Genomic DNA, 14,084 nt, shown 5'->3' on the forward strand with positions numbered 1-14,084 from the left:
ATATACCTTAAGTTAAAAATACTGTATTGCTAAAAATCGCTAACCATTATTTGACAACACAAAAATGCTAACCGTTATTTGACAGTTTGATACCACAAACCTTCAGTTGGAAAAAAAAGAAGATGCCATGTGCCCAAGATGCAATGAAGCAGAGCACAGTAAAATGAGGCATGCCTGTCCCGTGGGTGGAGTTTCAATTGGTACAATTTCTCTTGAAAAAAAAAATTGGCATCACTCAGTAAAGCTCAACATGTGTATGGTGAACAACCCAACAGTTCCGATTCAGATAAATACAATGTAGAAGCATGAATACAGAGCTATGTACAGCACTGCTTGTAATAGAGAAGAAAAACAGAAAGCCTAAAGGTGCGACAGTAGAGCATATAAATATACCACGAAGCATCCGATGACATTCAAAGAAATACTGTCTCTCAGCACAGACGTAACACTGCAAAGCCACATGCAGGAGTCTCACATACTGTCGAGTTGGAAAAAGCAAGTCACCTTGAAGCATGTATAAGTCTGTTTTATAGTTCAGAAGCCCACAGAATTGATCAGAATGGGCTGTTGGCTCATTTTCAGCCCTTATGTGTTTGCAGGATGGCTACATCATCTTGGGCCTCTAAATCCTCTCTTGTTCATGTCTAGCAGGAGCAAGAAAAGTTCTGCTTCGCTAGTAATTTTAACAAAATACCCCCAATTAGGTCTCATTGGTCCTGATTGGTGTGACTTGGGCCACAGCCTATCTCTGCACCAATCACAGTAATCCGGGAGAGGAGATACTATGAATGTTTAGCCTAATTGATATCATTCAGAGCACCTGGGCTGAGAGTAAGACAAAGGAGAGGAAAATATTAATGGTTGCCAGAAGGAGGGTAGATGGATGTTGAGCTTCTAAAACAATAGACGGTATTATTCCGCCCCCTTTCAGCAGCCAATTTAAGGTTTATATTTCGCTATTGTGACTTGCTTATTCTCTACAAAGGAAATGAGGTGGCTCAAAGAAGGGCAAGTGGAAGGGAGAAAGTGGTTTTTATGTTGCGGTGGACCTGAGTCCCAGGTTACCTGCCTTTTGAAATCAGAATGTATGGATGTGAAGTGGCCCCCCATGATGGCAGGTGTGGGGCAGAGGCTGGACTCCGGTCTGAATATAGAGATTCTTTTTGGATTTACAAGATCAAATTGTATCCCCTCAAAACTACTCTCTTTGGTTTTGTCAGCTTTATCAGTTTTGTCTGTGTTACTTATCTAAGCAATACTTTCTAGATATTTAGGGCAGGAAAGTTGTCCTTTGTTGGCCTGATTACTTTTGAGTATGTTAATTGCACTGGCCTAAAGTTTTATGATTTCTGGGAGCCTCTTAAGTGGATTTTCACCCTCTGTTTCTTCTGTGAAGTTTGTGTGTTTAACTCAAGAAATAAAGATTTCATGCTTATGATCAGGGGCTTCCCTGTTGGCTCAGCTGGTAAAGAATCCATCTGCAATGTGGGAGATCTGGGTTTGATCTCTGGGTTGGGAAGATCCCTTGGAGAAGGGAACGGCTACCCACTCCAGCATTCAGGCTTAGAGAATTCCATGGACTGTATAGTCCATGCAGTTGCAAAGAGTCAGACATGACAAGCAACTTTCACTTATGAGCAGATCTTTGGGGCTCCTGTATTTCAAATGGGCTTCCCTGGTGGTTCAGAAGGTAAAGCATCTGCCTGCAATGCAGGAGACCTGGGTTCAATCCCTGGGTTGGGAAGATCCCCTGGAGAAGGAAATGGCAATCCACTCCAGTACTCTTGCCTGGAAAATTCCATGGACCAAATAGCTGACATTTTAGGGAAAATGTCTATGCTTTGGGTATTTGCACAGTCATTATCATAAGGAGAAGTATTTTTATTGGACATGACTTTAAATCATTTCTTGTTTAAACCATGCCTAACTTAGACCATTAAATCTGCTTTTACCTGTTACCTCAATATTCTCCTCCAAAGCTAACAGGCCTTAACTTTGTCCTAATAGAAAGAGTAAGCGTGGTCCCTTTTGTGGATAATTTTCATTAACATTCATTCTAAAATAACTAGAACTGATCCCATAGGTGTTTCAGAAACACCTGGCTTTCAGTTTCTCTCCTCACCTGTTGTCTAAAATGAAAGATAAGCTTGTTTTAGACACTATAACTAAAACGCTCTGGTGACATATTGGACTTCTGTCTCCTTTTTATGAAACCAACCCTGACATTTTATTTATTTTTAGAATCAAACTCACATTAGTTGTGGCTTGCATATAGAACTTATTTTAAACATCACCTTGCATGTACTCCTGACTATAAACCAAGTTTCGCATTGTTCTTTGGCCAAAAGCAATAAAATATGGCCTGTTTTATCACAGTGAAATGCAATTAGGATTTTCTTTTCAGAAATAGAACATCAATGGCTATTTATAACATTTCCCCAACTTTTAAAAGCCTAGTAAAGTGTTGAGATGTCTTTATATGAAATTCTATTTGTATTTAATGCCATGGGTACGATCTATCAGTGCATTTTGCATTTAAGGCCGGATAATCAAATATTCTTAATGTGTTTCTTTTTTCTAAAAGTTCTATTGTGAATTTATAGAAGAGCCTCTGAGATCCTTAAGTATTCATCTATAAATAAGCTTCACTGATTGTTAAAGGCTCTTGCCATTCTCATATTCCATAATGGTACTTCACCTTCTACAGGCCAAAGATAGAAACTCATTAGTTTACCTCATGTTGAATTTCATGCCTTTTATTCTTTTTCTAAAAAAGTACATTTATACTACTCAACTTTTCTCATGAGGAAACCATTGTCCTGAGGATTTCCTTAAACATTTTCTATATAGGTTCTTTAAGCATAATTTTTTTGAATATGATCTGTTTTTAAATTATCTGTTTTCATTTGTTTGTGACTGGCCATTGCTATTACTGGACAGAAAACATTGCTTTTTATGTATTTCAAACCAACTGATGCCACCTTTATTATATCCAACAGGGCATTTTTAAAAGATATTTTTCTTGTTATCAGCCTTTCATCTGCTGATGGTGGTATTTGGTCTTTTAATTTCCTTTCACTAATGCTATGTGAGCATCTTTTTATTTTATTCCTGACTTTATAGCGAATGTTGTCTGTTGGTTGTAGATCTTTTTAAAAATCACAGTAGGTGATCTGTTTCTAGATTACTGAGAGATTATCAGGTATAAGTGCTATTTTGTCATCTTTGAAACTAGGAGTATGTGTTGATTTGACCTATTGATAGAGCATAAGAGATTTATTTATGTAATATTTATAGAATAAATCCAGTTTATATTGTTGTTATTATTTTAATATACTAGGAATAGACTATTCTGAGCACTTTATTTAACATTCTTCCATCTTATTTACCTAAGTCAAACAAGCCTCTTGCTTTTTTCCTTTTTTGTGTTTTATCAGGTTAGGTTATCTGATAAGCTTCACCAAACAACCTGGAGTCTCATTTGTCGTATATCCTGAAACTTTTTTATATAGCCTGGGAATTGTCTAATCCTTGAAGTAAGCTATATTTCTTAGCTTTTCAGCTTTTATGTTTTTAGTTCAGTTTTTAATAATTAGCACCTTATAAAACTATTTCCACTGAAATGTTCAAATTTATTCACAAGGATCCTTTTATATGGCATTCTTAAGTTTATCATCTGTCCCATGTCTGTGATATATTCTAATAATTCAAGTTTCACGTTGGGTTTTAAGACTAGATTTGCCTGAAATCTGTCTATGAGGTATTTCATTCTATATTGAACCAGTGACTGTTTTTTAAATATCAAAATCACAAATTCCTGCATTTTGTTCTGCCTTTCCTATACTACATTTATTGCTATTTTTGAATTTAACATTGAATATGTAGTTTGCTTCTTTGTTCTCTCCAGTTTAGGAAAAAATAAAGTTACTAGTGTCACAAATAAAATTCCATTTCTTATTCTTCATATTAAATGAAATTAACTTACTTTTACCATTTATCCCCACTCATTTCCCCATTTTTCATAATATGATCTAGAATTTCAGGGACTTCCCTGATGGTACCGTGGTTAAGAATCTGCCTTCCAATGCAGAGGGAGTGGGTTCAATCCCTGGTTGGGGAACTAAGATCCCACGTGCCATAATGCAAAAATTTTTTTTAAAAATTGAAAATTGACTGACCCAGAATTTCAGACTTTGATGAGCTTAATTATTATAGTAACGTTTTTATTAGACATTTTCTCAAAAATTTGAAGTTTGTACTCTGTTTGGACTGTTTTTTACAGTAATTAGCATACTTTCTTCCCTGTTTACTGCTTTTAATGCTTATCGCCAGTGCTAGTACATGACTACTTTTTCACTCTTTTGTTTGGATTCATTCCCCAGTTCAGTCCAGTCCCTCAGTTGTGTCCGACTCTTTGCGACCCCATAGACCGCAACACCCCAGGCTTCCCTGTCCATCACCAACTCCGGAGCTTACTCAAATTCATGTCCATTGAGCCAGTGATGCCATCCAACCATCTCATCCTCTGACATCCCCTTCTCCTCCCACCTTCGATCTTTCCCAGCATCAGGATCTTTTCTAGTGAGTCAGTTCTTCGCATCAGGTGGCCCAAGTATTGGAGTTTCAGTTTCAGCATCAGTCCTTCCAATGAATAATCAGGACTGATTTCCTTTAGGATGGACTGGTTGGATCTCCTTGCTGTCCAAGGGACTCTCAAGAGTCTTCTCCAACGGCACAGTTCAAAAGCATCAATTCTTTGGCACTCAGCTTTCTTCACAGTCCAACTCTCACATCCATACATGACCACTGGAAAAACCATAGTTTTGACTAAATGGACCTTTGTTGGCAAAATCATGCCTCTGCTTTTTAATATGCTATCTAGGTTGGTCATAAATTTCCTTCCAAGGAGCAAACGTCTTTTAATTTCATGGCTGCAGTCACCATCTGCAGTGATTTTGGAGCCCCCACAAAATAAAGTCTGTCACTGTTTCCATTGTTTCCCCATCTATTTCCCATGAAGTGATGGGACCAGATGCCATGATCTTAGTTTTCTGAATGTTGAGTTTTAAGTCAATTTTTTCACTTTCCTCTTTCACTTTTATCAAGAGGCTCTTTAGTTCTTCTTCACTTTCTGCCATAAAGGTGATGTCATCTGCATATCTGAGGTTATTGATATTTCTCCCAGCAGTCGTGATTCCAGCTTGTGCTTCATCCAGTCCAGCATTTCTCATGATGTACTCTGCATATAAGTTAAATAAGCAGGGTGACAGTATGCAGCCTAGACATATTCCTTTCCCTATTTGGAACCAGTCTTTTGTTCCATGTCCAGTTCTAACTGTTGTTTCTTGACCTGAATACAGATTTCTCAGGAGGCAAGTCAGGTGGTCTGGTATTTCCATCTATTGAAGAATTTTCCACAGTTTGCTGTGATCCACACAGTCAAAGGCTTTGGCATAGTCAATAAAACAGAAGTAGATATTTTTCTGGAGCTCTCTGCTTTTTCGATGATCCAGTGGATGTTGGCAATTTGATCTCTGGTTCCTCTGCCTTTTCTAAATCCAGCTTGAACATCTGGAAGTTCATGGTTCACATACCATCCCTCAGTCAACTGGAAATATTTTCAAGTAGCTTTTGTTCATGATGATACCTACCTGATACACTTATAGGCACATTTTGTTTATCTATGGTTCTTTCTTTTCAAAAATAGTGACCAGAAGAAAGAAAAGCAATCCCCAATTTTATCCCATTTAAACATCACCCCATGAACTTCTCCTTTCCTACCCAGGTACTTTGCAAAGATGGAAACAGAGGAATGATTGGTTACAGCCATAGAGAGGAACTCAGGGATAGAGTGACCATGGTCCTTAGGAAGTGGTTCCCATCCTGTGGAGGACTTGGGTTTCAGAGATAAGAGATCTTATTGAGGCTGAGAATATTATCTTACTGAATTGAGACTGAGTGAAATCATCCATTCTCCTTCTGCTTCTTGGAGTTTCATCTCTCTTCCTGGTATGGGAAATGCTTCTTACTTCTGGCAAGTCAATGAATTTAGTTTTTATTGCTATTGTAAATTCTAGTCTTTTTAAAAATTTTCTGAGTATTTCAAGGGAAAGGAAAAATTAAGGACTGGACATCAGTGTCTATCTAATACCACACACTCTGGGTTTTTTTAAAACTAAATTGTTGATTATTGCTATAGGTCCATTATAGACCAGTAGCATGCTGTGCTGTGCTCAGTCATGTCGAGCTCTTTGCAGTCCCATGGACTGTAGCTCACTAGGCTCCTCTGTCAATCCATGGGATTTCCCAGGCAAGAATACTTAAACAGATTGCCGTTTCCTCCCCTGGGATCTTCCCAACCCAGGATCCAACCGACATCTCCTGCGTCTCCTGCATTGGTAGAATTTTTTTTTTTTAACCACTGCACCAACTGGGAAGCCCATAGATGTGGCATTTTCCTAGGAAAATTTTGTGTGTTTTTTTCTTAAATCCAGTCTTCCTTTTGCCACTTAAAATTGACCCAGATGTTTCTTCAATATTCCACTGAAATCATTCTGGAAAAGTAACATTTAAGTAAAAAGCAATTTATCTTTGCATTTCTCCTCCAGGTGGAGACAGATGTGAAGAGTTAGTGGATGAAGACATTGGAAAGGCTTCAACCATAAAAGTAAGCTGTTTTCATTTTTTTGCCACTTGAGTATGAAATGCACTAAAAGATAAATAAATTCTTGAGTTTGTTAGGTATTTTCCTATAAGTACCCTCTGTGAGCAAAATTTTTCTTGTTTTTCTTTTTAAACTGTTTTGTAAGATGGAATAACAACTATAACCAAAGGATGAGATACAAAAGAAAATTCATATTTCAAAGTACATAAGTGAAGAATAAAAATGGACTCAGGAAAAGTAAACTATAGTGTGACCCAAATTGGAGTCATTTCTTCCCATTGGCTCTCTACTGTTAATGAGTCACTCTTTAGGTAGCATTTTAAATGCTTTTCATTGGACAGAAAAGTTCTTCCTGTTCTTTTTAAGTTTCTCTCTTTTCTTTAAGATTTAAAATCTCAATCTAATTTTGTGGTGGCAGTGGCAACCCACTCCAGTGTTCTTGCCTGGAGAATCCCAGGGACGGGGGAGCCTGGTGGGCTGCCGTCTATGGGGTCACACAGAGTCAGACACGACTGAAGCGACTTAGCAGCAGCAGCAGCAGCAGCAGCAGTACTTGAAAACCACACTGAATGGTAAAAGGGAAAGGAAAGGACTTTTCTAAGTCCTTTAATTTATCACAGTCAGACCACATTATAAGCTATTTTCAAGACTTGAAATGTTGAATTGACATTATTCACTTCCATATTAAATAATTACTAGAATGAAAGAAATATGTAAAGACACCCAGTCCTGATAAGTGTAGCATTATCATTTTTACTCTGGATTATTTTTTTCTTTTATACTTTCAATTTTACACCAGGCCTTTTTTTTTGTAACCAAACAGTAAAATAAAAAATAAAATTAAAGCGTAAGTGCAGCAAGGGGTTAGAGTTTGCCTTTAGCCAGCAAAATGATTATGCTTTATTGGAATCATGAATATTTAATACATTGCATTATGCTTCTTGAGGTACTCAAATTATTACAAAGACAAACGATATTTTAATGGAATAAAGATGTCCTTGCGTGTGTTGGAGTTTAGAGTTCATTGGTGTTTTGTTAGCTGGTAAAACAATGGTTTTCTTACCACAGATCTTCAATCCTGGCAAGAAAGTTTTCATTCCTAGCAAGAAAGGAGTTTTTTTTTTTTTTTTTCGTCTAATGTGTGATTAGAATTCTGAGTAGTTTAAAAATCAAGAGTCTGAGGTACAGAGTTGACTTATCTATTACACACAGATATCATGCCTGGGGCCATGCTACTTTTAGTGGCCCATGAAAATGTTTTAATTTTAATTCTTTCCCCCCAGATGAATAAAACAGCCTGCCAGGCTCCTTTGTCCATTGGATTTCCCAGGCAAGAATACTGGGTTGGGTTGCCATTCCCTTCTCCAGGGGATCTTCCCAACTCAAGGATAAAACCCTGGTCTCCTACATTGCTGGTGGATTTTTTACCATCTAAGCTACCAAGGAAGGCTGGAATATATAATAACAAACTCAAGCTGGATTATATTTTTCTTTATACCAATGGAATCATAAAATGCAATTTTTAATACTCTCTTTTATGGAGGAAAAGGCCAGAGTGCCCCAGAACCCAAGAAAGTCATCACATGCACCTACCGAGGTCTCAGTCAGGCACACTCTATATATGTGAACAATTCAGTCTTTTGAATACTTTTTTTCCTTTTTTTTTTGAGGAGAAATAATCATTTCTTTCACAGAAATGATTACCTTCTATGTAAATGACCTTATCATAGACTTGTGTGCTCATCAGAGAGATATACATGGTTCTGTCTCCAAAGAAAGAAATGACATCTTGTGAGGTTAGGTAGCTGTGGTTTTTCATGATATTTGCCTAGAACAAAATAAATATTTTCTCCTCTGAGAGATCCAGTTATTTTCTGTTTGCTTTGTAATATGATATGGAAAATAAGGAAAGGGAAAGAGAGACTAGCTCAGGATTCTTTGGTTCCATTCTGGACAAGCATTTTTTTTTTTTTTTTTTTGCCTGCAAAATGTGTGTTCCATGAGAACATGTGATGACCCTGCCTCCTCTCTGCAGGGGCGTGTCTAGAACTTAAGTTCTTGGATCTTCCATGATTACTGATCTGTGTTACTGAGTATGTTTCATTCTCAATTACCATGACTTTTCTGGTTTTGTTTGTTTCTGAAGCCATGATCTAATGTTGGAGAAAATATTAAGATCTTTGTCAGTCTTCAACTGCAGTGACCATGTACGATTATCTTCTAAAAGTCACTTTGATTTAAAGTAAGTGTGTTGAACGTCTGATGAACTTCTTTTGCAGAATTGGTACCCAGTCAGACAAAAGCTCCCTGAGAGCCAGGTCTTTGCATGTTTTGCTCTTTGCTATATACTCTAGAAAAAGCCAGACATCAGGGAAGGCCAAATATTTGCTGAAAGATTGAATGAGTTAATTTCCTTCTTTAGAAAAGTCATGTTTCCCCCTCTTGAGAACTAGGGCCCCAGATCTCTGGTTTGAGGTAACAACTGTGGTGATCAGATGCTGGAAGGGCCCCATCCTCAACGCCCAGAGAGATGGGTGACCCTGCATTGGTCAGCCTCCATCTCCAGACTCAGTTTTGTTGTTGTTCAATAGCTAAGTCATGTCTGACTCTTTGCGACCACATGGACTACAGCATACCAGGCTTCCCTGTCTTTCACAATCTCCTGGAGTTTGCTCAAATTCATGTCCATTGAGTCAGTGATGCCATCTAACCATCTCATCCTCTGTTGTCCGCTTCTCTTGCCCTCAATCTTTCCCAGCATCAGGGTCTTTTCCAATGAGTCGTCTCTTCGAATCAGGTGGCCAAAGTATTGGAGCTTCAGCATCAGTCCTTCCAATGAATATTCAAGATTGATTTCCTTTAGGATTGACTGGTTTGATCTCCTTGCAATCCAAAGGGCTCTCAAGAGTCTTCTCCAGCACCACAGTGTGAAAACATCCATTCTTTGGCACTCAGCCTTCTCTATGGTCCAACTTTCACATCTGTACATGACTGCTGGAAAAAACATAACTTTGGCTATACAGACCTTTGTCAGCAAAGTAATGTCTCTGCTTTTTGATACACTGACTAGGTTTGCCATAGTTTTTCTTCCAAGAAGCCAGTATCTTTTAATTTCATGGCTGCAGTTTCCATCTGCAGTGATTTTGGAGGCCAAGAAAATAAAACCTGTCACTGTTTCCACTTCCCCATCTATTTGCCATGAAGTGGGGGAACCGGATGCCATGGTCTTAGTTTTTTGAATGTTGAGTTTCAAGCCAGGTTTTTCGCTCTCCTCTATCACCCTCATCAAGAGGCTCTTTAGTTCCTCTTCACTTTCTGCCATTAGAGTGGTATCTCTGCGTATCAGAGGTTGATATTTCTCCCAGCAATCTTGATTTTAACTTGTGATTCATCCAACCCAGCATGGTTTAACCCTTTCACAAAAATAGTTGGGTTAGAAGGAACATTTTTACTTTTCTAGAATTTCTTAAAACAACAACAGAAAAGGTATTCTGATGGCCTCCTCCACCTTGGTGTCCCTCTAGATTCCTCTTACCCCATGCTGGTCTCAGGCTGGTCCAGGCCACTCCACATGCTCCTTTTCCTAGCCCTCCAAAAGGAAAAAGTACCCCTGTATTTGTAAAACAATTATTTATTTTAAATGTAAATATATATATATATATATATATATATATATATATATTAAACTTGATAATGCCCTCCCCCAAAAGAGTCCTGTTATATCTCTGAAGTGTTCTGAAATTGTTTGAGGTATATAAGTAAACTGCAAAACCTCTAGTTCTTAGATTAGCAAGTATCTGGGCATGTGAACAAAAATGTATATAGTACATCACTATAATACTAATCTACCAGTCTGTTACCCATCAACCATATATATGAGCTATTCTCTCCAGGTAGCAAGACAGAGGATGCTACTGGGTACCAACTGATCAGATTAAGCTAGGAAAGTGAGAGAAATCTAGAGAGAAGCTCTGCTGTCTCCAGCTGTTGAAAACATAGTCTGGTGGTGTAAACAGAAGGAATCAACTGACCTGAATTAGTAGTATTTGGTTAGGTAATCCTGATTTACAGAAATTTTTAAACTATCAGAGGAATATAGGCCTATTCTGCAGTTTTTTGACCCCAAGTTTTTCCCTTGGTATGACTTGTGTATGTGTACATGTGTGTGTCTGTTATTCTGCTTCAGGACTATGTCTTTGATGCCAGCTATTGTATATAGAAAGGATAAACAGCAAAGTCCTACTGTTTAGCACAGGAAGCTGTATTTAATATCCTGTGATAAACCATAGCAGAAAAGAATATGAAAAAGCATGTGTGTATATGCATAACTGAATCACTTTGCTGTACAGCAGAAATCCACACAACATTGTAAATCAACTATACATCAATAAAATGAATGTTAACAAAGACGACGTTATCTTTGAAATACCACCAAGAAAATATGTATGTACCAATACTCATACAAGCATATTTTTTTCCCTGAATAAACTTGCCCATACATTTTATTATTGGTGCCTTCTTGTCCAGGGTTTCACCTCCCCTGTTCTTGATGAGAGGTATCAGGGGTGGAGGAAGGAGCACAGGGCAGAGAGCTGCCCGAGGAGCTGAGAGATGCCAATTAAATGTTCCAAGGCACACTGCAGGCACTGGGGTGCTCAGGACATCCGGATCTTTACAGTTCTTGCTAGCATTTTCTGAACCCAAGTATGTGGTCACGTTCTTGTCTGGAGGGTGTAAACATCACTCTAGTTTCTTCCATCTCTATCTGGGGATTTTCACAGCCCTGAAAGTGATCTTACCAGTGGTTTCAGATCCCTGGAAGTGTTTTACTTAGGGCTGATAGATTTGTCCAAAGGCAGCTAATAGAAGCATTATCGGGACTGCAGCATAAATGATTGACATTAAGAATAAATAACTCATTATATTGAGCGAGTCATTGCTAATAATATACCCATCTGGTACAATTCTTGCACAGTTTGAGGACAACAGCTAAATGCAGTGGGATCTTTAAAAAGTCATTGAGATGCCTTCCTTAAGTTTCTTCCATTGCAAACTACCCTGATTATCTCTTAACATGGAGGTGTCATGAAAATAATTTTTAAATGTGTAATCAAAAATTAAAAATGTTATAATAACCAATGTAGTGGTTACAAAAATATAGCACATGTAGCCCATATGGCACAAGATTACACATTCAGAAAGACATAGAGAAAGACTCTCTGACTTTGGGCACCTCTTCCTCTATTAAAAAATATCTCCTTTAAAGAGTTCCAAGGATGGGTTGCATAACAGTGTAAATGTACTTAACACTACGAACTGTATGCTTAAAAATGGTTAAGACGGTAAATTTTATATGAAATTGTTACAACTAAAAAATTTTTTTAATTTAAAATATCTTCTAGAAGTCTGCATACCTTAAGCTGGTATGGAGATTAGACACCCTTTTGTGGGGAGGAGGGGTGAAGGAAGAAGATTTCCTCATTGTAGATCTTTCATTTTAGCTGTGAAAAGTATAAAGGGAAATCCCCAACCATTTCTGAGAGAAAAATGATGTAAGTTTTAAAAAAAAAAAGGTATTTCTTATGAAGGAATGACTTTTGGAATGAGGACTAGTTCTCATTCTGGCACTGAGCATAAGAGGATTCTCAGTATACTATGTGAAACTATGGTAATAGGTTTCTGTCAAAAACAGGGATGGGGAGGGGGGCATCATGGTCAAGTAGGTTTGGGATTTAAGCAAGGTTTTGGTGCATCTTCAACAAAGAGGTGTTACAGACAAAGTTCCCAAACTTACTGAAACAGAATACCTCCTCCCTCCTCAAAGCCCCCTGCCCCGCCTGCTATTTTTTTTTTTTTTCGCCTGCTAGTTTTTTGACCTATTACTGTGTTGTTCTGTGGAAGGTAGCTTGTGCATGCGTGTGTGCTGAGTGCTAAGTCGCTTCAGTGGTGTCTGACTCTGTGCGACGCTATGGACTGTAGCCTGCCAGGCTCCTGATACTGAATGCCAATTTAGTATGGAAAGAGGAAGCGACTAACAAACCCACAAATGGGTTATAGGAAGAAATATGGATGAATTGAAGCCATAACTGCAACCTGTCCCAGTAGGAGAAGCCAAGGAGGATATTTGGAGCACAAAACTCTATACGATGACTCCAAGAGCTCCTCCTGGATAACCAGTAATGGAGGCAGCCCTTGAGTTTGCTCATGAGGGGTTCCCTCCTCTTCTTCTCTCCTCTCAGACTGATCTGTATGTTCCATGCATACAACTTGTGAAGCATCTTGAAGCATTTAGCTAAGCCATTGGGCTTCCCCGATGGCTCAGTTATAAAGAATCTGCCTGCAATGCAGGAGACACAAGAGCCTCGGGTTCGATCCCTGAGTTGGAAAGATCTCCTGGAGGAAGAAATGGAAACACACTCCAGTATTCTTCCCTGAAAAATCCCATGGACCAAAGAGCTGGGCTACAGTCCAAAGGGTCTCAAAGAGTCAGATACAAGTATAAGCCATTGGCTCAGGGATCAGCAAAAGATGACATTCAGTATTCTGAAATTCTAATGTGGAAGAAAGTTTCTTTAAATCTTGCTGTTAAGCTACTTCCAACTTAATAACATTTGATAGATTCTGAAGGACTCCTTATTGGAAGAGAAGTAGCATAGAATTATTTAGCATAGGTTATTGATACATCATTAAAAGTGATCTGTTTTAGGATGAACATTTTATAAATGGATGCATACTTTGTGTAGAGTGCTAAGTATTGAGAGGGATACAAAAGCAAGAAGACAAGGCTTCTATCCTTGGAAACATTGCAAAGTGAGTCAGAGAAGGTAAAACACTTAAAAGAGTAACCTTTCTATGAAGCAGTATGTGATTAAAAAGTAATAAGAGAAATTTAGAGTACCAAAAATCTTAGAAATGTGATCCGAAGAGATGTACTTCTCATGTGAATGTCCCATGTCTTTGAAAATAATGCTTATTTTCTGTTGGAAGATACCAATTAAATCAGAATGGTTTAATTGTTATTCAAATCATCATAATCCTTACTGAACTTTTTCTCTATTTGACCTGTCATTTTCTGAGGGAGCTGTTTTGGAGCTTAATTGTAGGAGTGGATTGTTGACATTTTCTTTTAGTTATATCAGTTTTTTCTTTGTGTGTTTCAAAGCTATAAGTATGGATATACAGAGGTTAACAAGTTATTTGCTTGCTATGAAGCTAGGTGCAAGATAATTATTGTGTTTTAGAAACCAGATAGTATAGTCTGTCCCCATGAAGTGTGGGATCGTAGAGGATTATTGAAAGTCTCATGTTTTTAGCTTCTGCCACTGAGGATAATCCTTGGATGGGTCTGTTTGCAGCTTGCCAGGGGGCCATCTAATAGGCACAGAAAGGCCGTCACATAAAATGTCAAAAGAACCAGATA

At 38.1% G+C, this 14,084-nt stretch overlaps 1 protein-coding gene across 1 annotated transcript in view; it reads left to right on the forward strand.

Annotated features, from left to right (window-relative positions):
* Window positions 1-14,084, forward strand: part of PLEKHG1 (pleckstrin homology and RhoGEF domain containing G1) — a 248,869-nt gene that overhangs the window by 57,917 nt on the left and 176,868 nt on the right. Inside the window, exon 2 of the mRNA XM_024996654.2 lies at window positions 6,609-6,667. The gene's annotated coding sequence lies outside the window, so the exon portion shown is untranslated. The remainder of the gene's footprint in view (window positions 1-6,608; window positions 6,668-14,084) is intronic.

Source organism: Bos taurus, chromosome 9 (assembly GCF_002263795.3).
Source record: "Bos taurus isolate L1 Dominette 01449 registration number 42190680 breed Hereford chromosome 9, ARS-UCD2.0, whole genome shotgun sequence".
Classification (NCBI taxonomy): Eukaryota; Metazoa; Chordata; class Mammalia; order Artiodactyla; family Bovidae; genus Bos; species Bos taurus.